This window comes from Ambystoma mexicanum, chromosome 6p (assembly GCF_040938575.1).
Source record: "Ambystoma mexicanum isolate Mex_15411 chromosome 6p, UKY_AmexF1_1, whole genome shotgun sequence".
NCBI lineage: Eukaryota > Metazoa > Chordata > Amphibia > Caudata > Ambystomatidae > Ambystoma > Ambystoma mexicanum.
Window position 1 is genome coordinate 785,593,670 of NC_090935.1, and position 25,338 is coordinate 785,619,007.

A 25,338-nucleotide genomic window follows, 5' to 3' on the forward strand; every position below is an offset into this window, starting at 1 on the left:
CATTAAGGATGAAGCCTGATGCACAGGCACCCAGACTGCCCTCATCAACAAAGTTAAAACGCTCCAAGATAAAATAGCATCACATCGCAAGGCTCTCCCTAATCAAGGCAATCCTCCCCCACCCTCCTCTCACAATCCTTTCCCGCAAACACCCATTTTTGCCTTAAGAGACATCACAGAATTGGAAGTCTCTGACCATCTAAAAAAGAATCAAACCCTCCACTTGCAAAGGGGATATCTGCCCACCGACCATCATCAAAGAATGCGCAGACTCACTCATCCCCATCATCACAGTATTCATTAATGCCTCATTCTCATCAGGAATCATACCACAGTGCCTAAATGAAGCCTGAGTTTGCCCGCTCCTAAAAAAAAAAAAACTCCCTTGACCCCACCTCCCCCAACAACTATCGCCCCATCACCTCCGTTCCCTTCCTCCTCAAAATCTTAGACAAAGCCGCCCACAACCACATCCAACACTACCTGAAAACAAATGTCATCCTAGGCAGAAGACAATCAGGCTTCCGCAAGGGCCATGGCACAGAAACCGCCCTCTTACACTTAAAGAATCAAATTACCAAAATAATGGACAATGGCAAACCTGCCCTCCTGCTCCTCCTCGATCTCTCTGCTGCGTTTGATCTTGTTGACCATGACATCCTCACCTCTCACCTATTCAACGCAGCACACTTCTCTCACAAGGCCACCACTTGGATAAGCTCATTCTTAGAAGGAAGGGCCATGAAAGTGTACTCAGACCAGGCCAACGCACCCCCTGCCACCATTAACTGTGGAGTCCCGCAAGGGTCATGCACCGCACCGACCCTCTATAACCTGCTCATCAAACCTCTATTTGACTTGTTGGACGCGCTTGGCATAGCTTAAACAAACTATGCCGACGATACCCAAGTCCTCCTCCCTCTCACCAGGGACTATGACCAAGACACAGAAGCTCTCCTTAAGATATATGCCACCATCCAAACATGGATGGCTATAAATGGACTCTGTTTAAAAGGTGATAAAACCGAGATCATCATCTTAGCCCCCATGGAAATTCTATCCAAACTCAGCCCTGAATGCTCACATATCCACCATTGACAACACTAACATACCTGTCTCCACATCTGTGAAGACCCTAGGAGTCAAGTCAGCGCCATCTCCTCTGCACTCACCACCAAACTCATTTATGCCATAAAACCCTTCCTAACCTCTCCAAACTGCCTGTCCATCGCCAGAGCCAAAATGGGAGCCAGACTCGACTACTGCAATGCCCTCCTAGCAGGCACCTAGCAGGCACCTCAACCAAAAACATAAACAGGCTCCAAATAGTGCAAAATAACGCGCTCCGCGCCACACTACACATACCCAAATTTGACCATGCATCACAGGCCAGAAGAAACTCACACTGGCTCCCAGCCAAGGAAAGAATTAACTTCAAAATCCTCACCCTTACACACAAATGCATCAATCTCACCGCACCATCCTACTTATCAGAAACCATAACCAAGAACTCCTCCGACCGTCCCAAAAGAAGCCACCATGCGAGCCAACTCCGCATACCCACCATAAGAAGAGCCAAAGCAGGCGGCATTGGCTTCCCACACATAGCAAATCCCTCAAAACCACACTATTCACATAACCCTATACCTCTGTCCACACCTAGCTACCTACCTTCCTACCTGCCTACCCTAAGCTATACTGTAACGCAACATATCTGTAATGTAATCCTATTTAACCAAAATATGCTCCTGAAATGCAAACCTCCATGTAACCACTAAGCCTTTCTCTGTAACCAGCAATGATGTTAAATCTGTAACAGCGCCACGATGCCCTCGGGCTGATGTACGCTTTAAAAATACGAATAAATAAATACATCATGGTCAAAGGTTATTTGAATCTATTCGACAGGCTGAATCAGCTTGGAACTTTCAGTTGGTTCCTTCCGAGCAGTTTCAGCTCCTGGAGTTCTTTTTGTAGGACGAGAGGCCATTCTCACAACAGCACCAGCTCTAAACTTGTCGTCGCATTTGTTAGTGGGTGATGTCTTTTGTTTTTGGGCGAGCGTTTTCTTTAAGTTGTTGCAGATCACTTGAGTTTCGAAGTCGTGACCCTTTTGGACTTCAAAAATGTCAAATCCCATTGAGATTAGCACAGGAGCACCCTCTAGTAAGATATTACATATCATTCTTGAGTTAATGTGTAATTTAACCCCATCGTTTACAGGTTCTTTAAAGAATTCCATGATTTTTATATCATTTGACTCAATTGTCCTGAGGCTTGGGACATAGTGCAGCAATCGTAATACGTTGTTCTGATTCAACATGAGACCATCCATGCGTGATGTAATACGCTCCAGGACGAGACACTATTTGGAGTGTGGTTTTCTAATGATGTTTAGCACGTCGCTTTCAGCATAGTTGTTTCTGAGCCTTGGCTCTTGATTTCTGTCGTAGAATTTATGTATATTGGTAAGGCCCTTGTCAATGTTCTGTGGCCTAAAGATTGCATCAGCGTTCCAAACTTGAGAGAAGGGGGCCTTGTTGTTATCATTAGTTGTTACAGTGGCCAATTCAATTTTTTCAACATCTGGTGCACTGAAGCCCCTCTCATCGGCTAATTTTTTCAATTTTTCTCCTGTCACAAACAGTGGGCTGCTTGGTTTTAGGTTCTTTGGACGGATTATGGGGGTAGGTAAGGACAAGGTGCAAACTCTGGCCGGTCTTTTCTCAGTACATGATGGGATGCGGCAAGCGGGCACATCCTCCGCAATCATGTCCGTGCCAGGCAAGAATTCTTTGCCACAAGTTTCAGGCAAGACTTCGGCCCCTTTGTCATCCTTGTGTGTCGACAGGTCCAGCAGATTGACCGAAGTTTCACCATCGGTAGAAGACTCAACTGCAGTCTCTCTTTGAATAGATATTTTGTCCGGAACTCTGTCCTCTTCCAACCTTTTTCCTGAGACACTGGAAGATTCTGTATTTAATGTGAAACGTACAGTCTTGGTGTTACAAAGGAACTTTCTCAAACTATTCATCATACGTGATTTTTTTATGTTTAGATTTTTTGATTTTTCTGCTTGAACTGATTTAAGACCTGCCGACTTTCCGGCTTATTTGGTTCTAGCATTAAAGATCGAAAACATCCCATTAGTGGCGCCCTCTACCCCTAAGACAGACAAGGCCATCACTGGCGAGGTCTCATCTAGAACTTTGCAATCCGTTAACGAAGATGGTTTCCGCTCTGTTTCGTGCTTTTGAGGTCACCGGCAAAGGAGGAAATGTCCTCCTCTAAATGCAGCACTGGGGTGCCATTGGAGTTGGCTTCATACTCTTCTGTCGCCGAGGGCATTTGCTCATCTCCAAGGCTTTCCTGGCAGGCAGCATCTGTATTGGTTTCTTTGTAGCACATGTTACGCTTCCTTTGCAGCCTCGGTGAGTAGCTTTTTATCCTCGCTGTTGTTAAGTTTTTGATCTGCCAACGCAGACAAAGAGCAGTCCATTTTGTTAGTTAATTCATAAGACATTTGTTTAAAGAGTGTGTTGTCAAATTCCAGATTTACCAAATTTGAATTCATCAAAGCAACTAGCGTAGTCAAGTCTTTAACACTCTCCTTCATTTGTTCATACATTTTTATAAAAATACAGATGGTCATAGACATTGAGGACATCAAGATTGGTTGCAACTCTTGGATAGCTTTTTTTTTTGGGATAAAATATTTTATTATTTTATAGGTACAAACAAGACAAAACAGAAACACATTAACACTTAATCAATACATTCAAACATACAGGTATACATTTCTTCTTGGCTTTGGCTCTTCTTCGCACATGCTGTGAAAATTGTTGCGCTTCGCAAGTCTTTAGGCTCATCTCGATCGCCTGGATTAGTTATTTTCAGCAATCCAGCAGGCTTTCAGTCCTTTGCTACATGCCCTCAGTTATCCTCCCATCTTTGCCATATCTTGGTCGCCTTCCCTGGGCACCCCTTGTGGTATACACTCTCCTTTCCATTGGTACGCACATGTCTACATCCGTTACCCACTTCTCGTATTGTGGGGGTGAGGCCGAGCCACACATTTGAGCTATATTCCTCTTTGCAAGGCCTGTGGATGTTGCGAACATAAGCTTTTCGAATCGGGATAACTCAATATCTTCATCTATCCCCAGTATTAGCAGTTTGGGGTCCATTGGTATCTCCCAGCCAATCACTGTTGATAGCCTTTCGCAGCATTTTTGCCAAAATACTTGTATTTGTGGGCATTCCCAGAGGATGTGGAAGAAGGTCCCTCTTGTTTGGCGACATCGTAGACAGTTGGGGTCCGTCGCTCTTCCCCATTGGTGCAAGGCCTCTCTGGGATAATATATCTTATGCAGGATTTTCAGTTGGATCAATCTGATTCTAGCTGAGATTGCGGTTTCCCTGGGATACATGAGGGCCATAGTCCATTCCTCTGGTTGGATTGGGCCCATGTCTCTTTCCCATTTCTCTTTAAGCCCTGTGAGTTCTGTTGTAGCAAATGAGCTGATTGCATTGTACATTGTAGAGGTTATTTTGTGGTCAATTCGCTCCATCACTATGTTTCTCTCAACCGGGGTGCACTCTGGCACGCTTGGGAAGTCCACCTCACTTGTGGCGAGTGCATGTCTCATTTGCCTGTAATGAAAGTGTTCTGTGGCGGGAAGATCGAATTCGTCCCTTAGGGCTTGAAATGTCTTTATTTCTCTGTTCCTTATCATGTCTTCTAGCCTTCCTATCCCAGCTTCTTCCCAGGCCGCCCATTTGGGGAGCTCTCTAAGTTCTGGAAGATGCTTGTTACGCCACTGGGGTTGTTTCAGTGTAACCTTCCCTTCCCAACCCATGTATCTATGTACGTCTATCCAGATCTGTGTTCTCTGTGCAGCTATCGTAGGTGGGAATGGGTGGGTTTCCTTTTGATAAAGACCTTCTATTGGCGTGATCCCCTGCTCTGCTTGAGTGTCTGCTCTGTTGTGCGGTAGTGTTGGATAGTTATGTAGGATGTCATTTACTACTGACATTTGGGCTGCCCAATAGTATGTTTGTAGCTGTGGGAGACTAATCCCTCCCTCCCATACTGAGCGCTGTAGAGTTTTTAGTGCGATTCGAGGATGCCCTCCACCCCACAACAGTTTCCTGAGTGTCTCATCTAATTTACGGAATTCTGTTTTTGGTATATACAAGGGTGCATTCTACAGGATGTATAGGAACCTGGGTAGGGCCAACATTTTGAACAGGGCAGCCCTTCCTAGCAGGGTGAGCAGGAGGGTCATCCAGTGCTTCATATCATTAACAAATCTATCTCTTATTGGATGTAGGTTTTTCTCTACATATTGCGTTAGGTCTGTTGTGATCTGTATCCCAAGATATCTGAACTGCTCTTGCACAGTTTTATATGGGCAGTTGTCTAGAGCCGCTACTTCAGGTCCCTTGATCGGGAACAATAAGGATTTAGTATAGTTGACTCTTAACCCGCTAAAGGTCCCATAGGTATTTAATATATTTGTGACAATGGGGCATGAAACTGCTGGGTCGCTTAGGTAGATCAGAAGGTCGTCCGCATATAGGGACACTTTGTCCTCCCAGTTCTGTACCCAGTGAAATCGCCTCCAAGCCTGTGACTCTCTCAGCATTATCACTAGTGGTTCAATTGCCAGTGTGAATAACATCGCAGAAAGGGGGCATCCCTGTCTGGTTCCCTTCTCAAGCTTTATACTGCGTGAGGACCAGCCATTTACTCTGATTTCTGCAGTCGGGGCATTGAATAGGAGTGTGACCCAGTTTGTGAAGTGGACTCCGAATCCCATTTTACCCATTATGTGCCATAGGGCCTCCCAGTGGACTGAATCAAAGGCTTTCTCAAAGTCAATAGTGAGGAGTGCCAGTGGATCCTGTAGCGATGGTGCTTTTTCAAAGGCAGCTTGGAGTCTATGAATGTTCATTCGCGTGGATCTCTGTGGCATAAAGCCACATTGGTCCAGATGGACCAGGGAGGGTATCACTGTCTGTAGCCTGTTGGCCAGTATTTTTGCCAGTATTTTGGCTTCTGTGTTTATGAGCGAGATCGGTAGGTAGGAGCTGCATGCGTCTGGTGGTTTGCCTTCCTTGTGTATTACCACTATACTGGCATTCCTTAAGTCTGGCGGGAGGATTCATTTTTTCTTTTGTGTACAAGAACATTTTTAGCATATGAGGTGCCAACTCTGCGGTGCCAATTTTCTTCCATACTTCCTCTGGGAACCCATTGGGCCCTGGGTTTTTCCCATTTTGGAGCTGCGAAATGGCTGTCGTGAGTTCTTCTTCAGTTATTTTGGCTTCGAGTTACATTATCTGTGTTTCGTTTAGCGTTGGGATGGTTAGCGAGTCCGGTATACTGGGATCTGTTGGCGTCGTGGGCGGGGAATATAGTGTTTCATAGTAAGTTGCGAAAGCCTCCACAATGTCTGGGTCAGTTGAGGCCCATTCGGTGTTTGTGGTGCTTATGCGGCGCACTTGAAGGTGCCCCTCCTCTCTCCTTTCCAACCAGGCCAGCATCCTGCTGGCCTTATCTCCTGTCTCGTAAAGTCTGGCGCGCACGATACTGTGCGCCTGTGGCGCGTTTCACCTCTGCTTCTACATCGTCAACATCTTTCTTATGTGCTTTTTTGTGTGCAGTTGTCCAGCTCAGTATTTCGCCTCTTAGAGTCGCCTTGTATGCTTCCCATACTATCCCCTTGTCACCCACTGAGTCTTGATTCAGTTTGAAATATGTTGCAGTCGCTTCCCAGATCTTCTCTGTTAATTCCGGAAATCCTAGATAGTGTGCGTTCAATCGCCACCTCGGCAGAGGCTGGGGTCTCACTGTTTCCAGCAGCATCGTGAGTGGGGAGTGATCTGATGTCCCGCAGGGATGTAGAGTTGCATCCGTTACCTTGTGTATGTTTTCGCCGGGGAAGAAGAAATAGTCTAATCTAGACATCGACGCGTGTGCGCCTGAATGAAACAAGAATTGTCTCTCCGCTGGGCGAAGGTCTCTCCATGCATCTTTCAGGCTTAATGCTGACGTAAAGGTGGCAAGTTTGGTTGGTATTTACGGGTTTCTCCCTCTTATATGTGTGCGATCGTCCGTAATGTTCATCACCTCATTGAAGTCTCTGCCCACCACTAGTGTATCTGCAGGATTATTTGTTATTAACGGAGTAATTTCTTCAAGTAAGGCTGTCATGAGTGCCGGGGGCGAGTAGACCGCCTTTATGGCTATGGTTTGATTCCATAGTGTGCCTTGCATGAAAACAAATCTGCCTCCAGGGTGTTGGGTTACATTGGCTATGTCGATCGGGGTTCTTTTGTTTATCAAAATTAGTACTCCTCTCGAACCCATGGAGAAGCCTGCATGGATTGCCATCCTATACTTGGTTCTCTTGAAGAATTGGCAGTTGGTGCCTGCCAAATGCGTTTCGGTGAGCAGCACTATATCTGGATCATGCCGATTTATGTATTGTATTACTAGCCTTCGCTTTATACTGTTTCCCAGGCCATTCACATTCCATGTCATGAAGGTGAGTTTCTTCGCATTATTTCCAGCTGTGGCCATTGGTCTTTGGATTTAGTTCTATGTGAGGATAGTCATGCCTTGCGATCTTCCTGTGTACGGTGATGGCTGTAGTCCTGCTGCGCCAAGTGCCAATTGAATACCTGTGTAACACCCAACTCCCCCTCCCCATACTCCATCCCCAACTGAAGCAACTGTCGCCCATTGAACAAAACGTTTAACTAATCGAACTAATACTAAGTGCTAAAGTCTCTTTGGTATTAGGAATACCTCAGTATGCACTTCGTGTTGTGGGGGGGTTGTGCCATGCTGGGTTGTGGCCGCCAGCATTCATTTTCAATTTGATATAGTTGTCAGGCGATTTTCGCTTAATCTTATGCCATGTTCATTTTCATCATTCGTCCGTCCTTGCATTTATTCATCTTGTCTTTGTGGTATCGCTTCCATGTCTTGGTAAGGTGGTTCTTCTGGTGGCTCATTTAGCCGCGGTCTGTTTTCTCTCGTTTCTCGTCGTTTGCGTGGGCTCCAGTCTCCTTTCAGATTTGTCTCTTACCAGGTCCATGCTTCCTTAGGATCAGTGAAGTGTGTCGTCGTACCGTTGTGGTATATTTTTAGCTGTGCTGGGAACAGGAGGCCATATTTCACGTTCAGTGTCTGTAGGCGCTTTTTAAGGGGGTCAAAGGATTGTCTCATTTTCTGCACTTCCCTAGTGAAGTCCGGGAAGAAGCCTATCCTGGAGCCGTTATATGTTATCTCACCCTTTGTCCTGGCCATATGCAACACCGCATCTCGATCTCTATAATTAAGGATCTTTACTACCACAGTTCGCGGTTGTCCACCAGGTATCAGCCTGCCAGCTGGGACTCGGTGTGCCCTTTCTATCGAGAAGAGTTTCGACAGGGTCTTGGGAGCAAATAGGTCAGCGATCCATTGCTCTAGGAACAGTTCCATACTCTCCCCTTCAGCCTTTTCTGGCAGGCCAAGAATACAGATGTTGTTCCTCCTTGACCTGCCCTCTCCCTCTTCTACCCTGCACTCCAGTACCTTAATGCGTTCTAGTGCTCTGTTCATTTGCCGGCCCATATTTCTCAGTTCGTCCTCTGCAACAGATATCCGGGTCTCAGCCTCTCCGGTGCGGGATGAGAGTTTCTGAAGATCGTGGCGCAGCAGGGAGACTTCTGTGGAAATGCCATTCATTTTAACTTCGATAGAGGTTCGCGAGTTGGAGATGGCATTTATCACATCTCTTAGGGAGAAGTTTTCTTCTGGATTTTGTGAGTTTTCAGACCTGCTTGGTTCTGTTTTCGGAGGCAGGGTGGTAGTTGTATATTGTTCCATTGTGCTTTGATTGGCCACCTTTTTTGTCTTGTCTTTGCCCATTGCAACAGATGTTTGTTGGCTTGGTGTTGCTGTGAATAGCGCAGAGTTTATTGTTGGGGCTCGCCGTGTGAGGGTGGTTCACTCTGTGGAGATTGTATATTGTGGGGAGATTATTATCCTGACCGTTTCACTTGCGTGCATGACTTCTTGTTTAGTTATGTCACTTCTCCCATTGTTGTTTTCTGCAGGTCTTGTTTTAGTGCGCTACACACCGAATGGGTCGGGCTAGTCACTGGACCCGTCCAGCTTCACTTTAATGGTTGTGGGGGTTGTTACAGTCTATGTTCTGAATGTTACTTCGGAATGTCTTGATCTGCCGTTAGAATTGGGTGGAGGATTCCCTTTACCTCCTGCTTTCCTGGCAGTTGGAAATTCATTCAGACTGTCTGCTGCCTGTGGGCTCAAATGATCGCCCTTTGTTCACCCTTCTCAGTGCAGCAAACAGTTCTGTATGTTGGGCCAGCGAGGTCACCGGGCAAGATGGGGGAGGAGGGTCTTTCCCCACCTTTTATGCACTGTGGTGCCCTCAGTTCTGTGTCCGGCACTTGAACCCCACCTCCCCCTCTCCTTACCGGCTTCTTTGTGGAGGACGCCAGCGGGCGCTCGACGTAATACGGAGTGCCCGCGAGTGCCCATGCGGGGCCGAGATGTTGCAGTCTGGTCTGCCCACGGGAGCGGCCCCGGTCCCTTGGGAGCGCCCCAAGCTTAGCCGCTCTCGCTTAGTCGTAGAGCAGGGAATCGGAGCCCACCCGCTCGCTCACACCTCGGGCTCACTGGTTCCACGGTCGGGCACCGACACCTGTCCCTCACCTCGTACGTGTCAGCCGCTACTGGTTGCGAGAGGGCGGCCCGCCTCTGGCGAAAAGCGGCTGCCCCAGCAAAGGTGAGGCGAGGCAAGGCACCGCCGGAGGAAGATGTGTTTCTGCTGCTGCTGGGCTCCCCAGTGTTTCCGCACCTCAGCTCCGTCTGCCTTCATGGGTGCTAATCTGTTGCGGCTGTTCCTCCTTCTTGGCGCCCAGCGGCCATCTTGGGTTTTCGCCGGCGGCGGTCTCTGTACTTTCTTGAGCGGATTTCTCGGGAATCAGCTCCTGGAATGCTTCCCGAGCTTGGAAATTTGCAGCGGTAGGTGTCTGCTCTTAGTTGATGTAGTTATTGGTCTCCGTCTTTGCAGTTTTACTTCAGGATTATGAAGGATTCTGCTGGCGGCCCGGGAGCTCAACAAGATCATGTCTCCATGTTGAGCCTGCTGGCCACGCCCCCCTCTTGGATAGTTTTTTTGATCATTTCATCCTGGTTCTGATTAAGGTCGTTTCGCCTTATATTAGCCCTGTGATGAAGACGCCATATTTTAGGGTAATCTCGTTCCATGAGGGAGGACTCAGAAGAAGAGTGTCTGTCGAGAGCTCATTTGGACCATGCTAAGCTGTCAATAGGCCTGTGTTCACATCTTTCACTGGTTTCTGAACAGGAGAGCTCAAGGGCCGACCACTTACATTATGCGATGGCTCCTTGTGTTTTACACTTTTGCTGGTTCTTTGTTGAGAACAGAGAATTCCAGGTGAGCCACTGTCCTCAATCCATCTCCGTTTCATGGCGCCACTGTGCCACCTATTCTCAGTAGGACTCTTAGAATTTATGGTCGATTCATGGCCAGTTTCGAGCAGGCTCTTTGTTATTTCAATTGACCCTTTGCTTTTTTTTTTTCACTGCGGGCAGTATTGATCTGAGTTAGGTCATGAAGAAGCTTGTTAACAACTTCAATAAAACTTCTCCTCTCGAGTCTTTGATCAAATTCAAAAGAAGCACACAGACCCTCATGGGTACAGGGCAAGCGAGGAAGAGGTTCCGGCAATAGAGTCATAGGCAGAGCCACCGATCCCATATCAGTTTCAAAATCCATCAACCTCTCAGACGGGTGTGCGCCAGGCTTGCTGCATTCTTTTGCAGGCAACCCTAGACAAGGCAGTTCCGGGATAAGGACTGTCTCTACATGAGTAGATGCTGAGGACCCCTTTAATTCTATTTGGGTTCCCAAAGTAACAAACACGTCATCATCAGTTAGATTCTTATTTGTCGTTGAAGTTTTCGAAATTTCAGACATGAAAGCTGCCTCCAATGAAGCTCCATTTAAAGCGGGCAAAGCCATAGACTTTGCATCGGGTTCAGTAGACTTGTTAGCTGCATTCCATCTTTCCTCATTAAGTGCAAAAGCGATCAAGGTGGACTGTCTCCTGCTTCCTTGAACAGAAGTATTTATGGAAAGGAAGGGGGCAACATTCGAGGTGCACTCAGGCAGCCAGTCACGCTGCCATTCACATGGCAGAGCCGTGACAGCTCGCCATGCAAGCACCCGCAGTTGGGAGAAGACAGACAGTAGCCTGGCGGGTCCTCCCCTCCAGTCAAGCAGGGCCGTTGCAAGCCCAGAGGGGCATCGCTGCCATCTCCGCCACACATACCAGTGAGCTTTTGTTGGTTAGGTACGTTACAGTTGGTAACAGGGACACACCGGCAGTTTAGCGTGACAGCTTGAGGTGACAGCCGGGTGAACCAGTTTTCCATGTCCCCCCAACCAGCCTTACATGCGCTAATAGAAGACATAGTGGCAACTTGTGATGTGGCGCTCGTCAGACTTACTTGTTGGGTGGTTCTGGTCAGTTCAGCTCCAACAGTCCCTCGACGCAATTGCGATCCCGTTAGCGGTTGTTGAAGGGATCTTTCTCTACTCTGCGTTGACAATTGTCAATTGATACATGGGTTCATGTTTCTAGAGGAGCTAGAGCCCCCATGCCTCCAAAGACTCCTAAGACTCAGCTGGACTCCGCGGCCGCTCCGCAGTGAGTCTAGGATTTTGAGTGTTTCACAGCAGTAGTAGCTATGCCTCCAGATAGTTGCAATGAAAGAATCACTGCTCCCAGCTCAGTCACGATTCCTAAGACTCAGCAGGCCATTCTTCTCCATCCAGACACTCACAACAAGGAATGTGTATTGGGACAAGCACCTGGCCATTCAGCACTCCATACTGCATTCATACCAGTTTCAGGTAGGGCTGTCTCAGTCTTTGTGTCACTTACCAGAAACCAGACACCCATAACATGAAATGCATATTGGTCACACACTCCATTCACCCAGGTCCCACCCCAAGGGTGTACCCACAACATACAAACACTGGGAAGGCTCCAGCCAGTCTGACCTGGACTTCCCCACAATACATATATGATTCCACCCAACAGCCACTCAGGGGAAAGGACAGAGTCAGGGCTTCCCATGATTTTGGGAAAACAAGGTAATGGGCAATAGAAAGCAAGAGACCACAAGGGGTGTCTTGTCTCCTATCAGGAATCAACTAATTCCAATGGCAGGGCCTGGGTATCCCAAAATGGAGGCTACTCAGAGCACCTGTCTAATTCAGCAGGGAGCTGCCACCAGCCCATGCCCTGCACCGTGAGCCACACACAGGTGCCCAAAAACATACACTAGGGGTACAGGGTTGTACCCCCACCCATGGGTGCCATAAGGGTATCTCAAGGGTCTGTTCACCAAACCAAAAAGAGGAAGAGCTGCACTGCCAGGAGTCCCACATGGACTCCTGTGCAGAAAATAACACAGAAAACACATGATAAAAGGACTACAGGACAAGGACATGGAGGCCCTGTCCCTCCAATCCATTCCCAGCATCACAGTTGCCCCCCCCCAGACTGAGGTTAGGGTAATTTAATCTCCCACGAGATCGACACCCTCATCCAGACGGTCAACATACCTTCTGGAAAGGCCATCCACATTATCATGACTCTTCCCTGGCATATGCTCAATGGTTAAGTCTAACCCTTGCAGGTTAATTGACCACCTCAGCAGTTTCGGGTTTTCACCCTTCATCTGCATAAGCCATTTTAAGGGCTTATGGTCTGTTTGGACCTTGAAGGTAGACCCCGTAAGGTAGGGCCTAAAACGCCTAAGGCTCCAAACTATACTGAAACACTATTTTTCAACAGTAGCCCACCTACGTTCTCTACCCTTGAGTTGTCTACTGATGAATATGATAGGATGTTCCCTCCCTTTGTCATCTAACTGGGACAAGACAGCTCCAATTCTGGTGTCACAGGCGTCAGTCTGAACGATAAAGGGTTTACTGTAATCAGGCACACACAGCACAGGTACCCTACACAGACTCTCCTTCAAGCCAACAAAGGCCTCTGACAGTCTTCAGTCCAGTTAACCTTCCTCGGTTGTTTGGGCGAAGTCATAGCTGTCAGAGGGCAGCCGGCAGCTATGGTTCCATAGTCAGCCATGAATTTACGGTAATACTCAGTGAGGCCCAAAAAAGCTCTCACCTGGGTTTGAGTATGTGGCGTCTCCCAGTCATGTACATCCTGTACTTTACTGGGGAGAGGTTGGATTCAACCGCCTCCTACCTCATGAGCAAGGGACCTCAATACCTTCAACTCACTCTTCCTAAATATCTTCCTTCTTGAGCTCTTCGCTCTTCCGCCTCCAACTCCCTCAGGGTCAGTCGCTTCTCCAAGCAACGAGTTGCTGGTGGATCTCTCCCTTCGGCTGGAGCCTCATTCTGGAACAGCCTCTCTTACTCTCTGAAACTTGAGGAGATCCACTTTGGTCCCGGAAGCACCTTAAAACCTTCCTCTTTGCTTCTGATTTCTCTCCCCTGCTGAATACCTGTCTGATACTGAGATTGCACTGGTTACCTGGCCCCTTCTGATCTCGAGCCCTAGCCCAGCCAGTTGCAAGCCTGCACTGCCTGCCTGGCAACCCCTGCACCTGGGGACTGTTTTCTGTATCCCTACAGTCCCCCCACCAGCACTTACTTCAGCACTCACCCTGCACCTGCCACCTGCTGGCCGCTCTTTTATTTATCTGGTTTATTTATTATCCCATGTACTGCACTTCTGTTCTTTATTTATCTTGTTTATTATTCCATGTACTGCACTTTCCCCTCCCCCTGGCCCGTGCACTTTTCTTTCCCCTCCCTTGCACTTGCGTGATCTGAATGACACCTGGCCTCGTAAGATTGTTGTCCATCTTCCCTCTGTCCCCCCTTGCCTCGTCGCGCCTTGAAACACCTGTGTATAGGTGCGTTATAAATACCATATCATAACATATCATAAGTGACTTTAGCTCATCATATCATAACATACCATAAGTGACTTTCCCCTGAGCTATCTGTCACTTGGTGCCCTTGATAGTGAGGTTAGCCCTTTCCAAGGCCTGCAACACCTTGTCCAAATGAGTCAAATACTTGTCCCAGGTGGAACTGTAGCGGGCAATGTAGGCCACACAAAAGGCCTCCGGCCCACTGAGCGCATGGTTGACTAATCTTTGGAAGGTGACAGGTGCATATTTCAACCCAAAAGGCATGACCGTAAACTGGTAGAGTCCATCAGGTGTTGAGAATGCAGTCTTTTCCTTGGCATAGTCACTCAGAGCTATTTGCCAATAGCCTGAGGTAAGGTCAAAGGTGCTCACAAATTTGGCAGCACCTATGGTGTCCATGAGCTCATCAGCCCTGGGCAATGGGTGTGCATCAGTTTTGGTGATGGCATTGACCCCTCTGTAGCCCACACAGAACCGCCAATCCTTGGTACCTGCCTGGGAGCTTACCTTGGGGAATAGGACCACTGGCTGGTCCAGGGACTGGTTGAGGGTTCAATAACACCCAGATCCAACATCTTGGTGACCTCAGCCTGGATGTGGTTCTTTACAGTGTCTGACATCCTGTAGCATCTGCTTTTGACAGGTACACTGTCACCAGTGTCAATTTTGTGCCTGCACCATGGGGTGAGGCCTGGTGTCAATGAGAACAGAGGGCCATACTTGCTGAGCAAAGCGTTGCAGGCCCTCTGCTGCTCTGGTGTCAGATCTGGAGAGAGATGCACTCCCTCCACTGAGCCATCATGAGGGTTGCTATGCAGCAAATCAGGAAGGGGCTCACTCTCATCCTCTTCTTGCTCTGAAGCTAGCAAGAGACATGAGACTTCTGCTCGCCTATGGAAAGGTTTGAGCCTATTAACATGGAATACCTGTGGGGCTACCCCAGGCACTCCCGTGTCAACCAGATAATTGACTTTGTCCATCTTGGAGATGATCCTGAAGGATCCATTCCACTTATTTGCCAAAGCCCTAGGCTCGGTAGGCTCCATCACAAGGATCTCCTGTCCTGGAGTCCAATCCACTTGCAAGGCTTTAATGTCATGCCTGTATTTGTTCAATTCCTAGCTTGCCTTAAGGTTTGCTGTTGCCTGACCCATCATCTGAGTAGTCATCCTCCGTCTGAGGCCTAACACATAGTACCCCACTTGCTTGGCAGGGCCTGGAGGGGTGGCTTCCAAATCTTCTCTGATCAAGGCAAGGGGCCCCGTCACGGGCTGTCCAAAGAGTAACTCAAAGGGGCTGAAACCAACACCTTCTTGAGGTACCTCTCTGTAAGCAAACAGCAGGCATGGCAGGAGGAGATACCATTTCCTCCTTAGGGGCTCCTCCAAAGCATCCAGCATGCCCTTGGGAGTTTTGTTAAATCTCTCAACCAGACCATTGGTCTGAGGGTGGTAAGAGGTGGAGAACATGTAGGTTACCCCGCCCTATTTCCACATAGTTTTCATGTAACTCAACATGAATTTGGATCCTACCTCTTTAGGAAAGCCAACTCTGGTGAAAATGCCCAGGAGAGCCCTGGCAACCACCTTGGCAGTAACAGTCCGAAGGAGTATAGCCTCAGGGTACCTGGTGGTATGATCTACCAAGTGTTACGCTCACCTGGTCTCTGTGGGGACGTAGGGGCATGGTTGCAGCCCTCCCTGGAAGTGGATACCCCTTGTCAGGCTTCTTCCCCTGCTCATATGCTGTGGGCTGCGACAATTATTGACACTGCTCCTGCGTGGATATGAGAGATCGTGAGAATGCTGCTATGTAACTGCTGTCTCTCTCGGACCCTTCTTCCTAAATTATGGTGAGCATGCGCCGACCCATTTAGTCTCACCTGTTGATTAATGATGACCAGCTCTCCGTCCTGCTTCTCACTGCAGGGGTGCTTCTTGATGGACCGAGTTCCTTCACTGGCCCATTGTGCGTGGCAGCCCAGACCAGCTGTGGCTTAACCACTCCCGAAGGTAAGTGTTTTATGGGTTTAAAATATTGTGATGTTGATTCCTGATTATTGTCCGTATCTCCCAACAGATGAAATGCGGCCCAACGGTAGTTGCGGTGCATGGAGCAAGGCCAAATGGCAAGAGAAGGGAGTCTGTGATGCTCCGACAGAAGGTGAGTGTCGGTTTAAGGTTAAGCGTGAGGATTTGTCAAAGCACAACCTTAAACGTAATGTCTTAGCAAATTCTAACCTTGTCTTTATCTCTTGCAGGCACCGTCTTCCGACGGATTGCTCGTAGTGTCACGATGTCAGCCTGGAGCGCTGCTTTCCAGAAGTCTGGAGATGGATGATGAATACCAGAGTCAATGATGATGTTTGCTGAAAACAGATTCCAAGGTTAGTGTTGTGGCTGGTAGCTGGAAACGAGGTAAGATGCGCTCAGGCTGGTAGCTGGAAACAAGGTAAGGTGCATTCAGGCTGGTAGCTGGAACAAGGTAAGATGTGATTGGGCGGCAGTGAGCGTTTCGCTGCCATCAGCAGAATAACATGAAGCGCTGGCATGCAGACTGGGTGGGCTTATATAGCCTAGCCCTGGCCACGCCCATTAGTCTTGGCTCACCGGCCCCACCCTGCCACTCCTAAAGAATGCTGCACGTGCAATCCAACCATCCTTAATAAGCCACGCCCAAACAAATGCACGTGGAGGCCCTTGCAGGGAAAACAAGTACCTTGCACCAAATAAAAGTGTGCCAGTGCACACTTATTCATGAGCCTGGTGCCAAAGGTGTCAGGACTGAGTCCAGCTGGGCCCTCTATGCCGTATTGTCCCCAAGGGACAATAAAAGGTTGTGTTACCCCTTGCTCTTGTCCCTTGATGGTGCAGGGTCTGTGGTTCCGGACCAATGGCCATGACAGCACTCCCCCTCAAGGCCCCTCTTACGGGTGTTCTTTCTCCTGGTCCTGGCTTGGTGGGGTTGTTGCTATGGAACTGTCTAATCAGTCGTGAAGCGTGGACGAATTCACTGGGTTCCCAAGTACGGTCTTGAGGTCCATAACCCTTCCAGTCTATAAGGTAGTACAATTTAGATCGCACTATCTTGGAATCCAGAATAAACTTGACCTCGTATTCCGGTTCTCCTTCTATGATGTCAGGCTCGGGTGGTGCTTCAATCCCCTTACCTGGTTTCATTGGTTTTAGGAGTGAAACATGGAATACCGATGGATTCGCATATTAGGTGGTAATTGCAATTTCATGGCAGCAGGGTTTATTACGGCTTTAATGGGATAAGGTCCCAGGTACCCGGGCCAGAAGGCTCGTGGTCCTTTCAATGGAATGTTTTTGGATGCTAACTAAACCTGATAATGTGGGGCCTGTCTTCGGTGTCGGTCCGCAAACTCTTTCTGCTTTTCTTTAGCTCTGGTCAGATGTTTGGCTGTTTCTTTAAGAATCCGAGTGATGGTTTCATGTAAGGTTGTCCCTGCTGGCATTTCCAATTTGTCAAGTGAATCAAAAGTGGACGTTCGAGGATGTCGACCATGCACCGTGTAGAATGGGGTCTGTCCGGTGCTAGTGTGGATGGAATTGTTGTAGGTGAATTCGGTCAACCAAAGTATGTCTTTCCAGGATTCCTCAGTTTGTTGCAGCATACACCTCAGATATTGCTCCAAGTCTGGTTGGTCCGTTCAGTTTGACCATCGGTTTGAGGATGATGGCTGGTGGATAACCGGATTTTTGGCTATTTTGGCTATTTTGCAGCACCTCCTCCAGACAAACTGAGTTCCACGATCTGATATTAGTACTGATGGGAATCCGTGTAATCTGACAATCTGTTCCCAAAACATGGTGGCGAGGGCGGAAGCAGTTGAGAGTCCTTTTAATGGGATAAAATGGGCCATTTTGGAGAACAAATCCACAATAACTAAGATGGTGTTATATCCATTGCAGGGAGGAAGATCTGTGATAAAGTCCATTGACAACATATGCCACTGTGCTGGCGATACCGTCAATGGACGCAGTAACCCAGCTGGATTTAACTTCTGAGATCTGTGTTGTGCCTCAGACACCACAGGTCGCAATGAATTCGGCAATGTCTTTTCTCCAGGTTGGCCGCCACTAGCCCTTTTGTATTTTAGCTTGAGTCTTGGCAATCCCTGGATGTCCTTCCACTAGTGAATCATGATAGTTTGCTATTATTTGGTCCTCTAGTTTCTTGTCCTGAATATACAGTCTCCCTTGAAAGTACAGTAGATCATTTTCAATGGTGTATTGGTCTCCTCTAGATAGCCACTCCTGTTGTGTTGCTTGGTTCATCTGAGATTGGAGATCGGTTTTCAAGTCGTCCAGACAGGTCGTTGCAGCGATTTGGTTCTGGATTTGTTCTTCAGGATTGATGACCACAGACTCAGACATGGTAAAAGTTTCTTTGTCCTCACTCATGCGTGACAGAGCGTCTGCTTTCCCATTGCGTACTCCGGGTCTGTAGGTGATGATGAATCGTATTCCGCAAAGAAGAGAGCCCAACGAAGTTGGTGTGAGGATTGGGCCTTGGCGGTCTTCAAGTATTGCAGATTGCGGTGATCTGTGATGACAGTGACTGTATGTCTCGCCCCCAGAAGATAGTGTCTACATGTTTTGAAGGCTCCCTTAATCAATAGCAGTTCTTTGTCTGTGATCGCATAGTTCAACTTTGGTGCATAATACTTACTGGACCAGAATAGTATGGGATGTAATTGTCCTGTGTCGGGGTCCCTTTGTGATAATACCGCCCCCATGGCTATGTTGGGGGCATCTGTTTCGACCACGTATGGCAGATCCGGTCAAGGGTGTCGAAAAACTGGTGCTGTGGTGAACGCAAGTTTCAGCTCCTGCAAGGCGTTCTCTGCTTCTGGAGACCAAAGGAATTTCTTATTTTTTCTCAGTAGGGAGGTAATTGGATGAACTATCTGTGAAAAACTAGGAATAAACTGACGATAATAATTGGCGAATCCGAGCACACTTTGTACTCCTTTTGTGGATCTCGGTGATGGCCATTGAAGGATAGCTTCCACCTTGCATGTGTCCATGTATACTCCTCGTGGTGTGAGCATAAAGCCAAAGAATTCAACTTCTGTTGCATGGAAGACACACTTTTCTAATTTGGCAAACAGCCGATAGTGTCAAGGTTTTTCCAATACTGCTCTTACATGGCCAACGTGGTCCTCCTTGGAAGACCATACTTGGTACGGAATGCCGTCTTCCACGTGTCCCCCTTTTTTACTCTTACAAGGTGATAGGTTCCTCGTAGATCCAGTTTCATGTAAACTTGAGCGTTCTTTACCTGATCCAGAAGCTCCGGACTAAGTGGCAGTGGGTATCTGTTTTTTTACCATGATCTGGTTAAACACTCTATAGTCAATACAAGTTCTTAAATCGCGCTCTTTTTTAGGTACGAAAAAGAGAGCCGAGGAGGCAGGGGATTTAGACGGGCGGATAAAGCCGTTAGCTAGATACTGATCCAGGTAAGATTTTAGATGCTGGTTTTCCTGCTCTGTTAGGGTGTAAATTCGACTGCAGGGAATTTGGGCTACGGGCACCAGATCGATTTGGCAATCGTAAGGCCGGTGTGGAGGCAGGGTGTTTGCTTGCTCCTTCTGAAAAACATCCTGGAAATCCAGATATTCAGGTGTTAAGGAACCAGTGAGTCCCAGAATGGTTTTCGTCTTGGGTTTCAGGTTGCCCACATTTTTGTTGTAGCAGGCGTTAGCACTCTCTTGAGGAAAGGTCAGAACTCGTTTTTGCCAGTCAACCCTAGGGTTGTGGGTTTGCAGCCAAGGCATTCCTAATATCATCTGGAACTGAGGAGCACTAATGAGATCGAAGGAGATGTCTTCTTGATGACCATCCTGACACATAAGCATGACTTTTTCAGTATGCTGCGTCACTGGCCCAGATGATAACTGAGAATTATCCACTGCTGTGACATTTTCCGATTTCAGCTTCTGTCGGAGAGGAAGGCCTATTCGTGCAGCCAGATCTTGATCAATATAATTTACCACAGCTCTGCTATCAATATATGCCTCCAAAGCATGTATCTTTGACGGTTGTTTGTGGTTAACCAAAAGTACCGGGATGACTAGATGTGAGCTCTGTACAGATTCCTTCTTTTCACTCCATAGTGGACCCCTACGCTGGTTGGGCGTTGGAGTTTCCCGAATCTTGTTCCTTTTCCTCATTGCCATTGTCCGTTGCTCCAACTAATCTCTTGGGTGGTTTCACCGGGAATTCTCGGAGGAAGTGTCCTGCTCTCGCGCAGTATAATCAGAGCTGTTGTTGCCTCCTTTTCTCCCTTTCAGCCTTGGTGATAGGACTCCGTAATCCACTGATCTGCATTGGTTCAGTTTGTTCGTTGGTTTTGGTTTGATTGTCCCGAAGGTCGCATAGAGACCGGCCTCCCTTCAGTTCTTGTGCAATCCATTTTTCAATTCTGCAATCTGTGATCGAGCTGCACAGTCAAGTTGATGTATTCCGCACATCCCTCAGTGGGATTGACCACTTGGGCTAGAGCATCCTTAAGATCCCCACGCAGCGCTCGATAAAAGAGCGTAGTTCTCTTTTCTTCTGGCCAGTTTTTCTGTGCTACGAGATGATTGAAGGTTGCGATGTCGGTCAATAGTTCTTGGTTTCCCTGTCTGAGTGCTAATAATTTGTTGTCCAAAGCTTGGCCTCGAGTATGCCTTACAAACAATTTTTCCATCTGCCGCTGAAATTCCCCAAAGTCTTGGAGTAGCGGATCATCCTGGTTTACTAATGGTATCGACCAGTCCGCTGCGCTACCTCCTAAATATGAGGGTACAAAGGTGACTCTAGCTTGATCGTTAGGAAAAGCCCCAGGCCTGCACAACAATTGGAGGCAACATTGATTCATGAATATAGCGTACTTGTTAGGGTCGCCAGTAGAGCGTTCGGGCGGGGCCAGTGGCACTGTACCTGGAAGAACCACTTGAACTGGTGGTGATGGCTGCGGCATGGGAGGTTGGGCAAGTCCAGGTAGTGAGACCTGGCCCGCGTGGGTCTGAAGCATTTTTCTTGCCAAGTCGTCAGTTCGTTCTCAGGCTACAATTCGATCCCTCCTTAAAGCATTGGTTTCCTGTCTGGAGGCATGGACTTCAGCCCATAATTCCCCCAGTAGCTGAGCCAACTGGTCTGTTTCTGAGGTTTCCATAACGCCCAGGCAGATATTCGTAGAGGCTTTGCGCTCTGTTACGCTCACCAGGTCTCTGCGGGGGCGTAGGGGTATGGTTGCAGCCCTCCCTGGAAGTGGATCCCCCTTGTCAGGATTCTTCCCCTGCTCATATGCTGTGGGCTGCGACAATTGTTGACACTCGTCCTGAGTGGATACGAGAGATCGTGAGAATGCTGCTATGTGACTGCTTCTCTCTCTAACACCTCTTCCCAAAATGTGGTGAGCATGCACCGACCCATAAAGTCTCACTTGTTGATTAATGATGACAAGCTCTCCGTCCTGCTTCTCACTGCAGGGGCGCTTCTTGATGGACCGAGTTCCTTCACTGGCCCATTGTGCGTGGCAGACCAGACCAGCTGTGGCTTAACCACTCCTGAAGGTAAGTGTCTTATGGCTTTAAAATATTGTGATGTTGATTCCTGATTATTGTCCGCATCTTTTAATGATGTCTTTCCTCTGCTTCTCCCAACAGATGAAATGCGGCCCAGTATTAGTTGCGGTGCATGGAGCGAGGCCATATGGGAATAGAAGGGAGTCCGTGATGCTCTGACAGACGGTGAGTGTTGGTTTAAGGTTAAGCGTGAGGATTTGTCAAAGCGTGACCTTAAACGTAATGTCTAAGCGAATTCTAACTGTGTCTTTATATTTTTCTCTTGCAGGCACTGTCCTCCGATGGATTGCTCGTAGTGTCACCATGTCGGCCTGGAGCGCAGCTTTCCGGAGGTCTGGAGATGGATGATGAATGCCAGAGTCAACGATGATGTTTGCCAAAAACAGATTCCAAGGTAAGTGCTGCAGCTGGTAGTTGGAAACAAGTTAAAATGCGCTCAGGCTGGTAGCCAGAAACAAGGTAAGGTGCGCTCAGGCTGGTAGCTGGAACATGGTAATATGCGCTTAGGCGGCGGTGAGCATTACGCTGCAATCAGCAAAATAACGCGAAGCGCTTGCATGCCGGCTGGGCGGGTTTATATGGCCTATTCTTGGCCACGCCCATTAGTCTTGGCTTACCAGCACCACCCTGCCACTCCTAAAGGATGCTGCACGTGCAATCCAACCTTCTCAATAACCACGTCCAAACAAATGCACATGGAGGCCCCTGCAGGGAAAACAAGTACCTTGCACCAAATAAAAGTGTGCCAGTGCACACTTATTCATGAGCCTGGTGCCAAAGGTGCCAGGACTGAGTCCATCTGGGCCCTCTATGCCGTATTGTCCCCAAGGGACAATAAAAGGTTTTGTTACCCCTTGCTATCGTCCCTTGACGGTGCGAGGTCTGTGGTTCCGGGCCAATGGCCATGACACCAAGACCAGGATGAACCGATGTCCACCTGAAGTGGGAGGGTCAAGGGGACCGATAATGTCGATGCCCACCCTCTCAAATGGTGTGCCAACCACTGGCAACAGCTGCAGTGGGGCAATGCCACTGCCTCCAATCTTGCCAGACAACTGACAAGTGGGGCAGGTCCTGCAGTGGGACTCCACTTCTACTCCCATCTGGGGCCAGTAGAAATGGGCAGAGAGCCTTTGCTTTGTCTTCTTGGTCCCAAGATGACCAACTTGGTAGGCTCCATCACAAGGATCTCCTGTTCGGGAGTCCAATCCACTTGCGAGGCTTTAAGGTCATGCATGTATTTGTTGAATTCCTGGCTTGCCTTAAGGTTTGCTGTCGCCTGACCCATCATCCGTGTCATCCTCCGTCTGAGGCCTAACACATAGTACCCCACTTGCTTGGCAGGACCTGGAGGGTTGGCTTCCAAATCTTCTCTGATCAAGGCAAGGGGCCCCGTCACGAGCTGTCCAAAGAGTAACTCAAAGGGGCTGAAACCAACACCCTCTTGAGGTACTTCTCTGTAAGCGAACAGCAGGCATGGCAGGAGGAGATCCCATTTCCTCCTTAGGGGCTCCTCCAAAGCACCCAGCATGCCCTTGAGAGTTTTGTTAAATCTCTCAACCAGACCATTGGTCTGGGGTGGTAAGAGGTGGAGAACTTGTAGGTTACCCCGCCCTATTTGCACATCGTTTTCATGTAACTCGACATGAAGTTGGATCCTATTTCAGAGACTACCTCTTTATGGAATCCAACTCTGGTGAAAATGCCCAGGAGAGCCCTGGCAACCACCTTGGCAGTAACAGTCCGAAGGAGTATAGCCTCAGGGTACCTGGTGGCATGATCTACCAAGACCAGGATGAACCGATGTCCAACTGAAGTGGGAGAGTCAAGGGTACCGACAATGTCGATGCCCACTCTCTCAAATGGTGTGCCAACCACTGGCAACAGCTGCAGTGGGGCAATGCCACTGCCTTCAGTTTTGCCAGACAACTGAGAAGTGGGGCAGGTCCTGCAGTGGGACTCTACTTCTACTCCCATTAGGGGCCAGTAGAAATGGGCAGAGAGCCTTTGCTTTGTCTTCTTGGTCCCAAAATGACCAGCTAAGGGCAACTCATATGCCAACTGCAGTAGGAAGGGCCTGTAAACCTGGGGTACCACCAACCACTTGAGGGCACCGGGTTCTGGCGTGGTGGGCTCACTACAAAGGAGCTCACCCTCCCAATAAATCCAGAATGACCTAGGCCCTTCTCCTTGTGCCTGAGCCAGGGCCTGTTTCCTCAGGCCCTCGAGAGAGTAGCACTCTCTCTGTCCCTTACAGAAGTCACCCCTAGAGTGCCCACCTTCAGCCAGCAGGTATTGAAGGTCGGGGTGATCCTCTGGGTTGAGAACCTCTCTCACAGGAGGGTCGTCTGACGCTTCTCTCTCAGGAGTTGAGTTTGGGTTTCCACTGGACCCAGCCCGTCCGGAGCATGAATCCCAGTGGGTGCTGCCGAAGCAGCAGGAAGAGAAGGAGCCCCCTTCACAGAGGTGGCCTTCTTACTCTTCCGTCTTGCCTTGGGTCTCCCCTTTGGCTTGGGTACCTGACTGGCAGTCAGACCCTGTGTGACCTGTGACCTAGTGACTGCAGCAGCAGTCAGAAGGAGACCAGAGATCAACCCGACTCCACCAGATCATTGCCTAACAAAATGTTAGCAGATACATTGTCCAGGACAGGAAGCTTTGCTGTCTTGTCTCCAATCATGATTGTGACTAGGGCTACAGGAGATAATTTGGGAGGCCCACCAGCCAACCTGGTAGTTCTCAGAGAAGCACCTACATAGTCCTCTGGCATGAGCTGGGTCCTGTCCACCACTGTCATGCTTGCCCCAGTGTCTCTCAAACCAGTAGAAGGCTGGCCGCCATTCAGGAGGACACTTCTCAAAAACCTACGGGTGTTCTGTGGGATTGTAGCCAGTACTTCTGCGTACTGGTCCAAGACCCCAAGGCACGCTAGAGAAATCTCTAAAGGAGCACCAAATGTGATTCCTGTAGAGGAGGGTAAGACAGTGGCCTCCACCTCAGGCATGGGGTAAGGGTAGGTCAGGCTGACAGCCTGGACTCCAAGTGCTTTACCTTTACACTTGGGGTCACTCTTCTTGTGGTCCAGAGCCCCACAGTCCCAACAATTGCCAGGAATGCGGGGTGCGGTGCTGCAGCCACTGGGAGCCTGCTTTGCAGCAGGAGGACCACTACTCTTACTCCCACCCACATATGACTTATCTGCACTAGATATTTGGGTTTTAGGAGAGGAAAGTTTTGGTTTACCCCACTGTGACTGCTTTTGGGACTCCTCATTCATTCTGAGATGCCCCCTTTTCTTTGTCCTTGTCCTTCCCACTGGGTTCCTTAGGGGACACCCAGTGGGAGACCCACTTGTCAGCCACCCTTGCCAGCTTAAAGGGATCTAAAATGTTCTGGTCAGCAACATACTGACGGAGCTCCGGTGAACAGGCTTCAGAAAAATGCTCCAAAAACAAAAGGTGGGACAATTCAGCAAAAGTTTTCACTTTGTATCCATCAATCCACCCCATCACGTTCATATGTGCAGCACTCACCCAGTCAACCCAAGACACATTCCATCTTTTCTTATATTCCCTGAACCTTTTAAGGTACTGGGTAGGTGTCTTGCCAAACTTGGCAATCAAAGCAGACTTCATGCACTCATACTGACCCCTTTCTTCCACACTCAGTTTCAGAATACAGTCATAACCAGGCTGAAGCACTC